Source organism: Diplotaxodon limnothrissa, linkage group LG18 (assembly GCF_057381915.1).
Source record: "Diplotaxodon limnothrissa isolate DT_005_m linkage group LG18, D_limnothrissa_male_GT1.1, whole genome shotgun sequence".
Classification (NCBI taxonomy): domain Eukaryota; kingdom Metazoa; phylum Chordata; class Actinopteri; order Cichliformes; family Cichlidae; genus Diplotaxodon; species Diplotaxodon limnothrissa.
In genome coordinates this window covers 39,227,995-39,244,513 of record NC_140613.1, presented here as the reverse complement: position 1 = coordinate 39,244,513, position 16,519 = coordinate 39,227,995, and positions in this window count along the sequence as shown.

Genomic DNA, 16,519 nt, shown 5'->3' with positions numbered 1-16,519 from the left:
GGTGTTGCCCCTTCCAGTAACCTACTTACTGTAACCCTCTAATGGATTTACTAGCAGGATATATGCCAACCAATGGTATTCTTCACTCTCATTGGTAGCCTTTTCAGTTGCTTGCCTGAATGTTTACGTTGCTGCAAATCACTTCCAGTGTCTATGTGGCTTAAGTGTGAAGTATTGTGTGGCCTGAATATTTAATTTGTTGCTACTAGAATGTTTAAATCCAGTTCAAATGAATGACCTGGGGTGACACTGCTCCTTTACTGAAATGTTACTGGGCCCCCGTCTTGTCCTCCCCTAAACTGGGTTATCATATCAGCGATGAGCTTTGCAAAGCATGCATGAGACACTGATTTATGTTTACCACTCATAAAAAAAAATGCTGTCAGTCTGTAATGGAGACCAGGGGTTCCACTACCCTTAATTGTACTTTTATTAATTTGAGTGATTTGTATTTGAAAACTACAAAAAGAAAAGAAACACGGATTTGTGGTTAGTGATTCTTTATTAGGTTCATGAGCTAGTATTTAATTGAACTACTTGTGGAAGGTGAACAGTGTTGGGGAGTAACGGAATACATGTACCGCCGTTACGTATTTAGAATACAAAATATGAGTAACTGTATTCCGTTACAGTTACCGTTTAAAAAGGTGGTATTCAGAATACAGTTACTTTGTTGAAATAAATGGAATACACTGGGGTACTTTCCTGTTTCATTTTGTCGCGGGTCAGGACTGTTTGGGTTTTGTTTGACAGCTACGTTCTTTTGTTCCAGGCGGCAGCGTTACGGTTGCCATGGTTACAGGGCGACGCTCTCTCTCTCTGCGACTGTGTGTTTCCTGGGTGAGAGAGCGCCTTTTCGTTGTTGTTGTTGTTGTTGTGCTAAGCTAACAGGCAGAATGCTACAAGCATAGCTCTAAAGAATGTAGCATCATGGCCAGTGTAGTCCGTGCTGCAGGGAGAATGGACTGCCATACACGTTATGTGTCTGTGAGCGCTAGGAGGGAGAAAAAGGGGAGTGGAAAGGTACGAGCAGTCATCGAGCAAAAACGGGAGCTGGAAGCATGTAAATATAATAATAACCACTGCAGCCAAGAAGAGTGCCTGACGAGCCCAGTTGTAAGTAAGGTATTAAGACTCGACTGTACACTGTGTTCGTCTTTTCCTCCGAAAACAACAAGTTCCGTTGGAGCAGCCTTTCAACGCCTCTCTCTGTCTGTCGCAAGAAAAGTTGACCCACACAACAAAGTAGAGCTATTTTTCGGCTACCAGCCGACAGGGACCCCGCCGTATTATGCTGGGCTTACACTGTGCGATTTTTTCAGTCGCGCGATTCAGCTCCTGCTCAAACTGTACGATTGACTCGCATGGGGTTAGAAGTTCATAGGTCACGATGCAGGGTCTCACACTATACGGCCCGATGCTCTGATGCGACCTGAGTGCTCACACTGTGCGTCCATAAAAATGAAGGTTATAACAGAAATTCTGTCGCTCGCTCTCCCTCTCCGTCTTTCACTCACACAGACACACCACCACCATCAACTTTGCTAAATTGCTAATGAAAAACATTGGTCAGGCAGCTGTGATTGAGCAGCAGTGTCGATCCAACTATTTTCAAGGTTGTTGTGGTCGTGATAATTTTGTGAGGCCACATCGAAAGGGCTCGGATGGTTCTACAGGTTGTGCCTCCATCGCTTGTGTCCAGATCACACGCTGCACTGCCGTGCTACGCCGTCTTTTTCGCTGACATTTGTGTTTGCGCGTGCGCAGTGTGGCAAACTGCGGTGACACCCTCACGACCAAGCGATTGATGATCGGGAGCTGGTCGTGAGGTGTCAATTGCTTCTCGTTACCCCACGTATACTACACGATGCACGGCGCACGATGAAGGCCAAAATCGGGCCGATCGCACGACTCAAAAATCAGCTCAAAATGGGCCAAAAACCGCACAGTGTGAGCCCAGCATTAGTCAGAGGTCCCTTTACTACAGTTCGGAGTCGCGGACCTTCAGTAATAGTAATAAATCACACAGCAATAGTACATTCACGTTGTTGTAAAAAGCATGATAATATTGTAGCGGGTCAGGGCTGTTCGGGGTTCTGCTTGTACAGTTATGTTTTGTGTATGTTGCCATGGTGACGGGTGACGCCCTCTCGCTGCGACGGTGTGTCCTTCCGGGGTCAGAGGGCGCCCTATGTGTGTTGTGGTTGCCGCGCTGAGCAGTTAGCTAGTGGCAGTGTGTTCTTCTGCAAATGTAATAAACGGCTGTGCTCCCTGTTTAGCTCACGGGAAGCAAGACCAAACGATACCTCCGTCTCCTCCTTGTCTGAACTCGCCACAATATATTAAGTAATCCAAAGTATTCAGAATACGTTACTGTCATTGAGTAACGTAACGGAATACGTTACAGAATACATTTTGGGGCATGTATTCTGTATTCTGTAATGGAATACATTTTAAAAGTAACCTTCCCAACACTGAAGGTGAAAAGACAGGGGGACTGGCCATCCTACCTGTGTCAGGAAAAAGAACCAGATTTAGAGCTGTTCACATTTCTGGGCTATTCCAGATGCTCACCTCAATCAGGTGGAATATAAAAGGGAGCCAGTTGCTTTTAGAGGGGTTCTTTGTTGTGATCTTGTCTGATCATTTCCTCTCGTCTGATCATTTCCTGATAACATTTAAATTTATAATAATTGATTACACAGCAGTGGGGAGTAGACTTCATCACAGTAGATACCTTTCTGAAAGTGCTGTAACTAAGTTTAAGAGTATAATCTTTATCTACAGCTACTTTCAGCACCATTGATATTTATTTATACTCTTTTTCTCTAATTGATCTTTCTGAGTTAACTTCAATAATTACTTCTTCCAAACCATCAACGTGTCTTTTAGACCCCATTCCTACAAAACTGCTCAAAGAAGTCCTGCCATTAATTAATTCTTCGATCGTAAATATGATCAACCTATCTCTAATAATCGGCTATGTACAACAGGCCTTCAAGCTGGCTGTAGTTAAACCTTTACTCAAAAAGCCATCTCTAGACCCAGCAGTCTTAGCTAATTATAGGCCAATCTCCAACCTTCCTTTCATATCAAAAATCTTGAAAGAGTAGTTGTCAAACAGCTAACTGATCATCTGCAGAGGAATGGTTTATTTGAAGAGTTTCAGTCAGGTTTCAGAGCTCATCACAGCACAGAAACAGCTTTAGTGAAGGTTACAAATGATCTTCTTATGGCCTCTGACAGTGGACTCATCTCTGTGCTTGTCCTGCTAGACCTCAGTGCAGCGTTCGATACTGTCGACCATAATATCCTATTAGAGCGATTAGAACATGCTGTAGGTATTACAGGTACTGTGCTGCAGTGGTTTGTATCATATCTATCTAATAGACTCCAATTTGTACATGTAAATGGAGAGTCCTCTTCACACACTGATGTTAATTATGGAGTTCCACAGGGTTCAGTGCTAGGACCAATTCTGTTTACATTATACATGCTTCCCTTAGGCAGCATCATTAGAAGACATAGCATACATTTTCACTGCTATGCTGATGACAGCCAGCTCTATCTAGCTATGGAGCCAGATAACCTTGGAGTCATTTTTGACCAGGACATGTCCTTCAACGCACATATTAAACAAATATGTAAGACTGCTTTTTTTAATTTGCGCAACATCTCTAAAATTAGAAATATCCTGTCTCAGAGTGACGCTGAAAAACTAGTTCATGCATTTATTACTTCCAGGCTGGACGACTGTAATTCATTATTATCAGGGTGTCCAAAAAACTCACTGAAAAGCCTTCAGCTAATCCAAAGTGCTGCAGCAAGAGTCCTGACAGGGACTAGAAAGAGAGAGCAGATTTCTCCTGTTTTGGCTTCCCTTCATTGGCTTCCTGTTAAATCCAGAATTGAATTCAAAATCCTGCTGCTCACATACAAGGTCTTAAATAATCAGGCCCCATCTTATCTTAATGACCTTGTAGTACCGTATCACCCTATTAGAGCACTTCGCTCTCACACTGCAGGCCTACTTGTTGTTCCTAGAGTATTTAAAAGTAGAATGGGAGGCAGAGCCTTCAGTTTTCAGGCCCCTCTTCTGTGGAACCAGCTTCCAGTTTGGATTCAGGAGACAGACACTATCTCTACTTTTAAGATTAGGCTTCAAACTTTCCTTTTTGCTAAAGCATATAGTTAGGGCTGGACCAGGTGACCCTAAATCCTCCCTTAGTTGTGCTGCAATAGGTATGGACTGCTGGGGGATTCCCATGATGCATTGAGTTTTTCTTCTTCAGTCACCTTTCTCACTCACTATGTGTTCATCGACCTCTCTGCATTGAATCATACCTGTTATTAATCTCTGGCTCTCTTCCACAGCATGTCTTTTATCCTGTCTTCCTTCTCTCACCCCAACCGGTCGCGGCAGATGGCCCCGCCCCTCCCTGAGCCTGGTTCTGCCGGAGGTTTCTTCCTGTTAAAAGGGAGTTTTTCCTTCCCACTGTCGCCAAAGTGCTTGCTCAAAAGGGGTCATTGACTATTGGGCTCCATAACCAATATTTCAACAATTACTAGAAGGATTGCTCTGATATTTATTATAGACGGCAGATGCATGAAACTCTGTTTAGATCTGCAGCTGATTCAAAATTTTGTGTGCAAAGGCAAAAATGTCTTCACTTTTATAAAGCGCTGTGTATGCATGACATCCTTTTATAAATTCCGATCTCTGTGCACAAGCCTCATCTCAGCTGCAATCATTAGCCATTAATGGATTAATTAATTTATATCTGCATATAAAAATGCTGTCAGCACCATGAGTAATGAGAACATCGCAATGACATAAGAAGCAGTTTTATTTAATGTGAAATTTAAAGAGAAGTGAGAAAAGAGAACATGGTGTTCTCAATGACTTCAGTTCAGTAATCAAAAAAAAAAAACTTAATGAACTGTAACAAGTACAGGAGGTAATCCACTCGGTGAGCATTCACCCATGGCAGAGGGTAAAAAAAGACACAAAGAGAGAGCGAGAGAAATGGTTGAACTACAAGTCAGCAAAAACTTCTCATAAGACCAAATTACCCATAACCATTAGGCGTGACTGTAATTATTTGTAGAACTTTTAGTTTACAACAACAAAAAACAAAAGGTGCACAGTGGTGGGCGTTCTCTACGTAGGCCCTCCATTTTCAACTGGCAGCCCAAAGACATGCCAGAAATTCATGTGAGATAAATTAGTGCTTCTAATCTGGCTCTGTGGATGTGTGTGAGTCTGTTTCACTGTGTTAGTCACTGTGATAGCATGACAAACTGTCCTATGCATACCCAGCACTTACAGTACAGTAATGTAAGGAGTCGTCAGCTCAGCCAAGGTCATCTTTGCACCAAATCCATTTCTTGACTTCTCAGCTCTGTATCTTTAGAATGTGCACACATGAAATACAGACAGTGAAAGTGAGGGAGGAGAGCGATAAGAGAAACTTCCATAACCATAAATAATAGCAAAATAGAATAGACACATGAAAAAAATACTAGACAATGTTTAAGTCAAGCCTGAACTTGCCTTACATGTCAATGAAGGGCTCCCCAGTCTCTTCCTCACAGGGAACAACATGTTATCTTTGGAAGGACAGATGGGACTGGGGCACACAAATTTTTCGCACGCCTTGTAATTGTGAAAAAATAGATATTTTGAGAACTTTTTGATTTTCAAGGAAAGCAATTGACCTTACACATAGAAGAGTATTCAGTAGAAAAGACTACCTTTCAGAAAACTGTTGTAAGACTAGCTTTCTTCACCAGCAGGGATTCCTCCATATGCAGGGATCTCTGATACGTAAAAGACGTGAATGCAAGTTTATCCCTTTCCTGAAAAGTGCTTTAAACTACAAATCTATGTTCCTGTACATTTTCATAAAATCATTCATGACATTTAGTACTGCAGTTACACAATAGTGCATCTAAAAAGCTATGCTAATAATAAAAAGTCAAAATCAGTATTTCCACTGCTGTAACAAAAGAATATCCCAAATATGGAATCATTAAATTATTATTCTATTTTTCATTCTCTCATTAGAAAATTGGGAATTTGTATTTATTTATTCATTCATTCATTTGTATTCATATGTATATATTTATAGGCATGTTTGTATTTATTTATTTTGTAGTTTACGTCAAAAAAACTAATAGTAGTAGAAGTAGTGATGCTGTCAACAGATGCAAAGTCCTGGAAAAGAAAATCAGCATCTCCACAAATCTTATTAGCAAATGGAAGTACGCAGCGCTCTAAAACCTTAGGTAGGAACTGTGTTGACTTTGGACTACAGGAGTGATTTAACAGTAGGAATGTTACAGTTGTAGCTCTTTTTTCTGAAGATGTCTGTGCATGATGAGTCTTGGTGCATGGACACCAGCCTCAGGACACTCCTTGTGAAGCTTTCAATGAGAATCCTCTCAGGGCTACAGTCATCCCTGTTGTTTCTGCACCTTTTCCTACCACACTTTTTCCTTTCAGTTCCTTCTTTAATTTGTCTCAATACAGCACTTAAGCACAACCATTACTTTTCAGCAGTGATATTTTGTGGTTTTTTCTATGTGAATTAGCAAATTTAAAAAATGTAGCATGGTGATTAATAAACCTTTAAAGTCATAATTGGTGCTTTTCTCCACTCTAGACAGAGCAAGATTAGCTTCCCTCAGCTTGTGGTGTATTTAATGGAAGGAGATGATTTGAAGTGTATCATTTTATCTCATTCATGTATAAAAAAAGAAATGTACAACTAATACTATGGAAGGATTTCCAAAGGAAATCTTAATTTTGAAAGTATTTAGGTATTGTCATCAGAAACTGCATGTGCAGAAAATCAAGCTAAAGCTCAACTTGGTGCAAATACACACACAATCTGCTGTGTGTCTGAAGTTACTGCAGGCTGGAGAGCTGCACACAATCCTCTGATATTACTGATGGCGTTGGTATTGCGTTTCAAGACGAATTTGACCTGAAAAAGCAATTGAATTTCAACTAAGTGTCACGGTTCGGGGCAGCGGCCGTGTGAAGAGTGGAAGGAGGACTCAAACGCAGCACTATTTCAGACGTGAAGGGTGATTTATTGACAATACTGAACATAAAGTGGAGATGGCAAACAGAACTAAGGACGAACTAAACTGGGAGAAACTACACAAAGGAGTGGCAAACCTGAACATGAAGGGAGAACAGCAGGGAGAGCACGCAGGGAAATTCACCGGGTATGAACACAGATGACGCGACGAGGAACAGAGGCAAACACACACTATAAGTACACAGAGAGACACTGGGAAATCACACACAGGTGGGAGACACAGCTGGACCTGATTAACCTGACGAGACAGGGGAACACTAACACCAGGGACCAATAGAGGGAGCACAAACCCAAAACCCAGTATCTAAAATCCCAAAACACAAACCATCCCAAAACAGCCCAAGAATAATAAAGAGAATAATAACAATAAGGAACACAAACACAAAGTCACTGAGTCATGGCCGCAGGACATTGACACTAAGTAATTAAGCAAGTATTTTGAGGACGTAATTGAACCTTATACTGGGGCCAGTTCTTCATGGTGTGCAGAATTGTTTTTGTTTTTTTGCCTGTCCCGTTTGGATCTTTAGCCATCAGAACTGTTGTCTGAAGGCCAAGAAAGATGCCAAGCGGATTTACTTTAGCAATTGGATCATCGTGGCCTTGCCATATTGGTCCATTTGATCGACCTTTATTATCATTATATATTTATTTTATTTTATTTTCAGTTGTTATAGATGGGACAGACATGACTGGGGGATAGGACAGGGAGAAAGAATGAAAGAAAGAGAGGGAGAGAAAGAAAACCAAAGGGGAGAAGAGACGGTGAGAAGGGGGGGAAGAAAGAAAAAAAAACACCTGGATCACCTGTATGGAGATAAAAAATAAAAACAGAAGAGAAAACAAACAAAAAAAGAGCAAAATAATAAATACCACACCATCACAATAAACTAGCTAACAGTAGATAACAGTAAATACTAAATATTACATGTTATTGTGCAGTACACAAGATCGACAGCGCACAATGTGCTTTGAGGCAGCAGCCAAGAAAGGTGTAGTTTGTGTCTGTGAACACCCGTGTGTACACCTGTGTGTACACCTGTGTGCAACAGCATGCTTGTATTCAAAAGGTTTCTCCATGTAACAATCTGCTAGGGAGTGTGGGGAGCCATAGCCCCGTCCCCCAGGGCATGAAGCAGGCATGGAGGAGATCCAGGCCCCAGACATCCAGAGGCCCCAGAATACGAGGACCCAAGGAGGAACACCGGGGGGCAACCGTGCCACCCTCCAGGGAAGAGCTGAGGAGAGCCCCAAACGAGAGGTCACCCAGCAGCCACGGAGCAAAGGACAGAGGGGGTTGCAGTGACATGCCAGCCAGCTGTGCCAGAGAGGACCGGGCCTCAGGCCCAGAGGCCTGAGGGCACCCCATCCCCTGGAAGGGGCCCAGCCGGGCCACAGGCACCCGGTCCCGCCAATCGGCCACCAGGAGTGAGTCGGTACATACATGAGCGCCAAGCCCCAGATACCAAGAACCACCAACACACCAACGTCTGAGGGCATCAGCCACTGGCAGGGAGCGTGGTGAGGGGAGATAGGCCTCCATACCTCGGAGAGCCTGAGGTGTTGCCAGAGAGGTGGAGTCTAAGACCCAAGCTGATATATAGACACAGACGAACAGGCGCACGCAGACACAAGCATGCATTCCCACCCCCATATACACAAACAAATACTCACCCGACGTGGAGACAGACACAAATAGACACTGTACACACATTCACACTTCCCAAACATACTCTATATCCCAGGTCTGGGTACCCCCGCCCCCAGAGGGGCAAACCGTACCCGGACCCAGGAGATGTAACCCTTCTCTCTGGGTGGAGGAAAGCAGACCGCCTCCTTATCTGCAGTAGCAGGGAGGCCCCGCACCTCAGACCCCAATCCGACGGCCAGCATCTCCTCCCAGCCCCCCAGCCCCGATGGTTAACAAGAACAGGGGTGAGTGAAGACCCCAAACCTCCCTCCGCCCGCTCATATGTAGTCTTGCTGTCACATTAGTTTGTAGTTATATTTTACAATATGATTAAATTTATGTGTTTCTTCCCATTAGTCTTCTCTCAGGATGATGAGATCTAACAGTCTAAATTGTTCTCCCACAGTTGCTTTTTTTGAGCACTGAGGTGATATTACCTGAAATGTCTTTGCATAATAATGGAAATTTCGATTTGTGGTGTAATTGCAGGATGATTAGAGTTACATTAAGCAAAAATACTTAAGTCTACAGGGAATGGCTCTGTTTTGTACAACATATTATTTGACCACAGTGTCCCTCAAGCTTAGAGGCAATGTTATGCTCAAGTGGCCTTTCATTGTGATTCATGACTGTATCCAAACAGGTAAAACTGAGACTCTCAAATGAAACTTGACTCTAAAGAATGATGAAATCTTCCTCAGTGCCACCTAGGTACAAGTTGCAGCCTGTGTCTCTGTGTCTTTTCCCCTTTAACTCTAGTATGAAGTCCAGCCAGTCCTCTGTCAGAGTATCAAAGTAGTTGCCCAAACTCTAGTGGCAGAATGGCAAAACACGTGCCAGTGACTGTTGTTTCTGCCTTTGCCAGATTAATCATTGCTGTGGTACACTGCCATGTATTTAGTATTTAGTATTTATTTATTTATTGTCATTGTCAAGAACAATGAAATTGCGTTTGGGGCTTCCATACAACCCAAAAAAGAAGAAAATAATAAATACCCCTTAAAACCCAAGTGTACATATTTAACCCAGTGTGACTCCAATGCAATAAGACAATCCTTAGCAATAATGTTCGTAGAAATTCAGACAAAGACCTGAGAAACATGACAAAATACAACAATGCAACCCATTCAATATTATTGTACTGTGAGATATGATATCAGATATGATAGTTATCTATTTAAGAAAGAGGGGGGGGGGGCAGGAGGGGGAAGAGAATAAAGATATGATGCACCAATGCAGACCAGTTCATTGCTATTAAGAAGTTGGATATGGTTATTGTCCGTGAGAGGGGGGCAGAGAGTTCAGGAGCCTCACAGCCTGTGGATACAGGCTGTTGGCCAGTCTGGATGTTCTGGCCTGTATAGACCTGTACCTTCTCCCTGAGGGCAGCAGATGGAAAAGGTGGCGCGCAGGGTGATGTTGGTCCCGCAGGATACTGTGCACCCTCCTCAGACAGCGAGTGGGGAAGATATTACTGATCTCTGGCAGACTTGTTCCAATAATTCTGCCAGCTTCTTTCACCACCCGCTGGAGTGCTTGCTGATCGGCCTTGGTGCAGCTGGGGAACCACACTAGAAATCCATACGTCAGAACGCTGCTGATGGCACAGTTGTAGAAGTTCAACATCAGAGATCTGGGAATGTGTGCGCTCCGCAGTCTCCTCAGGTAGTAGAGGCGCTGTTGGGCCTTCCGTACAACTGAGGTGATATGGTTGCCCCAGGACAGGTCCTCGGTCACAGTTACCCCCAAGAATTTAAAACTGCTCACCCTCTCCACCGCCTCACTGCCAATGAAGAGAGGCAGATGGTTGTTATGACCCCTCTTCCGGAAATCTACAATGATCTCCTTGGTCTTTTTGGTGTTTAAGACCAAGTTATTGTCGTGGCACCATGACTCTAGTTGTTGCACCTCTGTCCTATAGTTTGTCTCATCATTGTTGACTACCATTTTTGCCCCTCTACAACAGCCGAGGCCGCTCATGGAGAAAATGTCTGTATCAACTGGCCAGCTTCACTCCTCTAGGCTGAAGTGCGGGAGATTCATGCCAGCTTTTCAACCATGCTCAGCCTCTATGGTGCCACACCCCCCCACAACCACACACAACTACATACACACACACACACACACAAATTCCAAGCAAAAACAGATTTTTTTTTTTAAAAAAAACATGTTGTGGCACCTTGTGAACATTAGCTTGGCATTGACTACATCTGACATCGACAGATTATTTCTAATTTTCTTAGAAATAAGAAAATTAGAAATATGTGGTAATTGAGTCTGTGATCAAAGTGAATTATCTGGTTTAATGGTGTTTGTGGTTCCACAGTGTACTAGTTTATTCACTGGTTGACCTGGGAGGACACACAAGTCATTTTGGGGTTGTGTCAGGAAGGGTGCCTGGCATAAAACATCAAACGTGAATAAGGGAGCAGCCAAAAGTAGCTTCTTATTATCTGGTTTAATGCTTTTTTTTGAGTTTTGAGTTTCTGTCTATGCTAGCAATATGTGAAAGAACTAATCTTTTCAGCTGAGACTTCTGAGTGCTGAAATTGTGCATAGATATTTTGGAAAGTAAACCAGCTCATGGGTGCTTAGCCCACCATATAATATTACCAGATCCAGTCAGCCAGGCAATACTTTTTGTATTCTTAACTAACATTTATAACTAACAGGATTAAAGCTAATAAGCTGGTAATATTTAAACCATGTGTCACAAGACAGGGTGATGAATGCTCTACGTCCAATTTTACGTTTGGAAACCACAGGAACTCTAGGAACTCTCTACGGAAAACTATTTGGGATACCAAGCAGTGCTCGGAGAAGCTCAACGAGCTATATGGTGATACTTTTATTACATGTGGTTTCACTTACCTAATACTTCTAGCTAATTAGCTAACAGTTTGCTTAGCTAATGCTCACGTTAAAACAGCCAGACTATCTTCTTAAAAATTCTACTCCAAGCACCCAAGAAGATTGACTCCTCCTATCACTGAAACCTATTAGGTTGTGCTTGTTATCCTAGGAATCAATAATGACTTGGCTCAGCCTCTCCATCATGAATTACATCTAGCATATGGTTAATTACAGCAGTTGACAATCAAACAGAACAAACAACAAGAAGGCCAAAGGCTCACAGCCCATATTTCAGCGTGTTCCAACACCGCAGGTGTTCATCTTTTTTTCTTCCATTATTTCCCTCTTTGCTTTTTGTCAAGCCAGAGCCAAGATAGGATCACTGCAGGAAAGGAACCATCATGTCATGAAAAATGTCCATGTTAAAAAGAATGTTTGAGTGAAAGATGGGGAAGAAGAATGATGAGAGAAATAAGAGGCTGAGACCAGATGTACACATTGTGGAAATATAATAGATTTCTTCCCTATGAAGCTCATGTCTTCAACACAGCCAGGACATCCATCATGGTGCAGCTGGCAGGGAAGACTGTCCCATGAATACTTTATAGTTATAACATTTATTCATTTTCTCATTTATAATAGGACTGAAAGTCTGACCTGATATCTCTGTACACATTTTCACAGATTTTCAGGGAGTGTATCAAACCTCTAAAGTAAAGGTGGCAAAATGATCTACCTTCTTCACATTATCACATTAAGTTAACCATTTGCTGGAGCACAGATGACTCCCACTGACACTGATTATTATAGTAACTCAACACAGTCCACCTAGTTCAAAAATTACCTACAGCAGCATTTGGAAGGATTTGACACTAAAGCAAATCACTGAAGATTATAGAAATCAAATGTCTATATTCAAATGACTCAATCACATTTTTTGTAAGTCAAAATCTAAAAATGCATTCTTTGTGCCTAAATATGCAAATAGGCTTGATGATATTCCCAAATGCTTTCCGGTTTGGGAGTACATTATTCCTTTAAAAGCCAATGCCTATATTATTTCGCCATCTGCATTACACAGATGGAGAAATAATAATGACCTTTTAATGAGCTATCATCACTAAATTCTTATTATCTGTTTTTCAGGACCTTCAAATTGTAATTTTCTATCAGCAAAAATGGCTTAAACCCTTCCAACAGGATGTGATGAAATGATTGCTTTAACTTTGTAGGTTTTTAGTTTGTTTTTTTCCATTTTCAAGCTTTAATATCTCTGAAATCTTTCACCCGAGGTCAACAGTAAACTGTGGTTTATGCAGAAATCCAAATATTTGAGGGACATAATGCATTAGTTATTCTGAAATTAACTTGCACTTGCAAATTAAGCTGCACTCCTGAGAATCCTGAGAGTTGTAGAGCTATGGTACCATATATTAACCTATCAACTAAAAAAATGTGAAGGACCTAGATCAAGCAGTTTTTTAGAATTTTAAAATGACACCTCAAAATATACTTTTGGTAAATTGGGATGAAATGACCCTTCTGTCTAAACACTTATGAAAACAACACACAGGCAAAAAAAAAAAAAAATGAAAGCAATACTTGGGCTACGGTTCAGATTATTAATAATAATAGCACCAATAAAAAGATGAAAAAAATTGCTCCACCTTATTCAGCTATTTGTTTATTGCACCACGAAGTTAAGTGACTAATATGAGAGTGTTAGATGAGGTTTTAAATGCTCCCCATGGACCCTCGAGATTATGACCTCTACATTAAAGAATATTTGCAAGCTCTTATTCTTGTTCCATTTTTGCACTATACAACTGATGATGCAGCAGGCACTGAGGACTATATATTGTAGCTAAAGACTGTCATCTGCGTTGATTTCCTTATTAATCACAGTCGAATTCACTGCAGCGAGCGTGGAAAGAACGTCGCACCGTATCACGTATAATTTGATTCACATATACGTTTTTGTGAACTCCATTGTACACGAAGCGATCTTCACGGGGGGGCAAAACGATCTGGTCGATATGCCCCCGAAGGCCGTTAAGGCGCTACTGGCAGAGGATGACAGCTAAGTCAGTGTTAGCATGCTGAACACTATGCTGGAACAGCAACGGGAGTTTTACAAAGCTCTGATTCACCAACAGCAAGATAACTTTAAGACATTTGTCCAATTAATCATGGATGGAACTAACAAAAGGTTGGACAGCATTCTAAGGGATGTACAGGATGTTAAATCCAGCCTGCAATTCACGGATGGGGTTGTCACCGAGCTGCAAACTGAAGAGAGGTGCATTAAAAGCAAACTAAAAGAGTTTGAATCGGCGGTCAGCAGCATACGCGAGAAACACAGAGAATTAACAACCAAGATGGATTATTTAGAAAATCAATCGAGAAGGAACAACATTGTGGTGGATGGATTAATAGATGAAAAAGCAGAAACATGGGAAGGATCAGAGGAGAAAGTCCGACACATGCTGAAGAACAAGCTGGGCCTGGATAGTGACAGCATTCGCGCTCACAGAGTCTGTCCACACAAGGAAAATGCACGAGCCAGGCAGATTGTGGTCAGACTACAAAGATTTAAAGATAAACAATTAATTTTCTCAACTAGAAAGGTACCAATCTTTACATCAACGAGGATTTTTCAGAGTCCATCAGGAAGAAGAGGAAAGAACTGTTACCACAGCTGAGAGCAGCCAGAGACAGAGGTGATATTGCCGTCCTGAAATATGACAAATTAATTGCTAAACCGAGGTCACAGAACGCCGGAATTAATATTTAGACTTCAGCAATGTTGTCATTTGTAGCTGTTGAGATCAATCGGTCTGATCGGTATTAGAACAGGTCACCCAGATTAAATTACTTGGTGTTACCATAAACCACCACCTTTCATGGTCTCAGCACATCAACTCTGTTATTAAGAAAATGGGACAGGGCATAGCTATGGCTAGGAAATGCTCCTTTTATATTACTTCTTCAATTATGAAATATGTCATTAATGCACTAGTATTATCTCATCTAGAGTACTGCTCAATGTGTTAAGGTGTTCATATTATACTTGTATTTTTAAAGAAAGCAATACTGGTAAACACACCACACTTTTTTTATGCTCAGTTGCAGTATCCAGATGAAATACATAATCATGCTACACGATTCTCAACTAACCATAATTTAGTAACTCCTCGAGTAACTTTTTGAAAAAATTTAGAGCATCTTTTCAGTGGAATAAGTTGCCTTATGCCAGTGGTTCCCAAACTTTTTTCGCTGGGCCCCCTTTGTTTTACAGAAAAATGTTGCCCCCCCGCGCGCACACACACACGCACGCACTAACACATCCTCCAACCACACACACCCATATTTTGCTCAATTGCGGTTTATTTCACACTAGTAAACAATTAAGCAAATACAAGTAATCTACAGGTAGTGAGAAAATAAACTACTAACTCTTTTACGCTATGTCCACACCAGGGGCGATTTTAGCCCAGTTTTGGAGGTGCTTCAGCACCCCCAAAATGAATCAAAGCACCCCCAAAGATTTCTTACTTTTTTTGAAAATATTTGCTGTTTTTGGGACACACTACTAAAAGTATAAAAAGCATACAGTACTTAATTGAGATGGAACATTTTAAGAACAAAAGTATAGATAGCCCCCCCCCCCTCCCAAAATGGTTTGTTCCAGCTTGCCTCTCCCCTGCTCTGGCTCTAGCGCTCTTGCTGGCAGAGCGATGGTGGCTGAGACGCAGCGGAGCGGAGGTGGAAGTGCCTGGCTTAAAACAGGACATATTAGCTGCATTTAACCTTCAGTTACTCTTTATATAGTTAGGTAGGAGTCAGACCATGTTTCTTTTTAGCTGAAAAACATTACACCAGGTAACCTGCAGTGTTGAAAACGTGTTTCCCGACTATGTTTGCTACCCTACAATCCGTCCTGCTCTGTAGTAAAAATCAGCGACATTTGACCGTCCTGTTGCTCCCATTGAAATGTATACAGCCTATTTAAAATCTAAAACGTAACATTGTCCGTAGCCTGCTGTTGTTACCACTGTCCTGTTTGAAATGTAATGAGAGAAACTGGTTATTTTGTCATATGTGCCAATATTGAACCCAAGGTACTAACTAGCTAACTGGCTGGATGCCCATTAACCTTATAACTCCTGTTGTGTGTGTGTGTGTGTGTGTGTGTGTGTGTGTGTGTGTGTGTACAGAGAGACAGCCAGGTTCATAATGGATATGAGGAAGTTTTTTCAAAAAAAGGAGCCACATTCAGGTAAAAGTGTAAAATCAAATGATCCATCAGTAAAGGATAATGTTGGATCAGTGTTTCAATATTTGTATCCTTTATTAGATGTCCGTGTGGTTTGGTTATTTGCCTTTTGGTTGAAAGTACACTGAGAGAGGACTTTTTTATTAGTGATCTTAATAGTATTTTTTTAATCTAATTGAATACAATCTATTTGTGTATGATTGTCAGTCCAAAGAGGGAGAGAGGAAAGAGGGGAACATGAGGACAAAGTCAGGAAGAACCAGGTAAGAAAACAGACAGGGAGTACTAACAGGCAAAACAGGAACTGTTAAACTGGCAAAGAAAAACAAACAAACAATTTTACTCGTACAATCTGGAAGTTGTGTTCTCCCTATATTAAAGCTGCTATACAGAATCTGCAAAACAAACTGGGTTGTCAGCCCTGGCACTGCATTACCATATTGAGCTTCAGTCAGAGGAAGTCACGGTTGGCAAAAACTTTTTGAAGCTCAAGAGTGAGGCTGGTGCCATTCCAGATATGTTAACATTGTACAATCTTTTGGATAATCAGATCTTCCCCAAACTGAAAACTATTATTCAGGTTGCCCTAAC